Source organism: Arachis duranensis, chromosome 4 (assembly GCF_000817695.3).
Source record: "Arachis duranensis cultivar V14167 chromosome 4, aradu.V14167.gnm2.J7QH, whole genome shotgun sequence".
NCBI classification, from domain to species: Eukaryota; Viridiplantae; Streptophyta; class Magnoliopsida; order Fabales; family Fabaceae; genus Arachis; species Arachis duranensis.
This window is the reverse complement of record NC_029775.3, coordinates 74,390,445-74,393,010: the sequence shown is the minus strand read 5'-3', so window position 1 is coordinate 74,393,010 and position 2,566 is coordinate 74,390,445. Positions and strand designations below refer to the sequence as shown.

The 2,566-nt window shown below is 29.5% G+C and overlaps 1 pseudogene; it reads left to right on the top strand.

The window, feature by feature from the left end:
* Window positions 1–1,197, top strand: part of LOC107484644 (uncharacterized) — a 7,363-nt pseudogene extending 6,166 nt beyond the window's left edge.
* Window positions 1,198–2,566: the final 1,369 nt, after the last annotated feature.

Sequence of the window (2,566 nt, the reverse complement as noted above, 5' to 3'; positions counted from 1 at the left end):
AAATCTCTAAAAATTTATTTTGAGTAAATATAATAAATCATAAATGATTTATTATTTAATTTTTAAAATAATTTTAAACTCAAATTATCATTAATTTTACTTAAATATTTTTAGTAAAATAAATTTTTAAATATAAAATCTTAAATAAATATAATAAATCTTAAATAACTTATTATGTTAATTTTTAAAAATTCAAAGTCTTACATTTAATATGTTGAAACAAATTTTTTTATTATTTACAAAAAATCTTTGAATTTTGTGACAAATAAATAACTTGTTACAAAAATAGTATATTTTATGACAAATTAGTTTTTTGTTACAAAATATTTAGAGCTTCTAAAACAAATAGATATTTTGTTATAAAATATTTTGAATTTTTGCAACAATATAATCTTTTGTTATAAAACATTATCACATTTTGCAACAAAACAACAATTCGATACAAAAGCCAACATAATTTGTAACAAATTTCTTGTTCTTACAAAATATTCTTATTTTGTAACAATAACTAATTATTGTTACAAAAAAAACTATAATTTGTAACAATTTTAAATTTGATACAAATTTTTTGTTACAAATGTTCCATTTTCTTATAGTAATGAATGCATTATTTGGGGGTTTTGTGGCATCACTAAAATCTGATCCTATGTGGGTTATGAATGTAGTACCAGCCTGCAAGTCATCAACTCTTGATGTAGTTTTTGACAGAGGTTTTATAGGAGTCTATCATGATTGGTAAGTTCTATGCTCAGAATTTCATGTATTTTCACTTAAAGGGATATCGGAAAGAGCCTTTGGAGTTCAATATTTTGTCTTCTATAGTGTGACAAATTTGCAAATCTTTCATAGTAAATGTCTTAATGATAATTATTATTATTCATCTTTCTGAAAAATAACTCAAGTACATATATACTCTAACTTGTTTTGTTTCTTTAATTAGGACCCTTCTTTCTGGCAAAAATTTTCATTCTCATTAACATGTATTGCAGTTTTCAACGGGTTAGTGTTTTGGATCTGAGATGTTTTGTTATTGTTCTCAGGTGCGAACCTTTCTCAATGTATCCTCGAACTTATGATCTGATCCATGTGGACGACATTGAGTCACTTACAAAAGATCCAGCTTCTGGCAAAAGAAGGTACGGTCATCATAGCCTCTTATTTCATCTATTGTTTCCCAGTTGTGATGACACGTTCTAGGGAACAGCATGATGTGATTTAAATTTTAATCAACGAATAACTGCCTCAACTAACTTGTGGCTATTGCTGTCTGATGCTCCTATCTTTATACATATCTCTTTTATTTCTGCAACTTGGTTACATTAGTGTGAATAGTTAGACATTTGTTGGGCTTGCCTTGCTAAAAATACATAGGATGTTCATTGTTCTAGCTGGAATGATTTGATAAAAAATACAATATGGATCAACTTATGTTGTTTACTGAATTGTTAGTTCCGAGATGCCTTGAGTGTCTGTTGTAACACCCTAATTACCCTAAGCCTTACCTCGTGTCGTAAAGAAAAGGTTAATCAAAGGTTACGACAAGTCTAAAGCTTATACATATTATATAGAGGTAAATAATATATATTCTAGAAGCCCGATAAAGGATTTAAGCTCAAAAACAGAATTCAAAAAGCGCAAAACGTTCTCATGATTCTATACTAAACGAGGCACAAGATATACATACAGACATCAAGGCATATTGATGTACCACTATTTCGTGGTACATCTTGTGCTTAATTGAGTGGATTTTATCCACTAATCTCACACTTATTCATATAAATCGCATGTTTTATATTTTCTCTTCTCTCCCAGGTTTAATGTTCCTTGACTTAATTCTCTCCTACTCGTATTGACTTTAATACTTTGATCTATACATCCCTTTTGTGATTGGATTCTCTATTTAATATAATTTAAGGTATTTCATATTTAAGATTGCTCTCTTTTGATCTATGTTGCTGATATTTGAGATTGGTTATTTGGATGTTATTATCTCCTGTTACTTCTCTACTATTTGGTGTTATGCCCTCCAAGTGTTTGATAAAATTCTTAGGAGAATTTTAATTTAGATTTTCACCCTTTTGGCCTTGGTTGAGTAATTGGTAACGCTTGAGTTATCAAACTCCTTTGTTGATGGATAATTGTTATGTTTGCTAGTTGATTTGAATTCCATTAACTTTAGTCTTTCCTTGGGAGTTGACTAGGACTTGAGGATTCATATTGATTTATCTACTTGAATTACCTTCATAGTTAGAGGTTGACCTAGTGGGAGCAACGGACAACTCTCATCACAATTGATAAGGATAACTAGGATAGGACTTCCAATTCTCATACCTTGCCAAGAGTTTTTATTGTTATCATTCTAATTTCTCTACAATTTACTCTTCTCATTTCTCATCCCCAAAACCCCAATTTATACAACTCATAACCAATAATAAGAACACTTCCCTGTAATTCCTTGAGAGACGACCCGAGGTTTAAATACTTCGGTTATCAATTTTATTAGGTGTTTGTTACTTGTGACAACCAAACTTTTGCATGAAAAGGATTCTTTGTCGGTCTAGAAGCT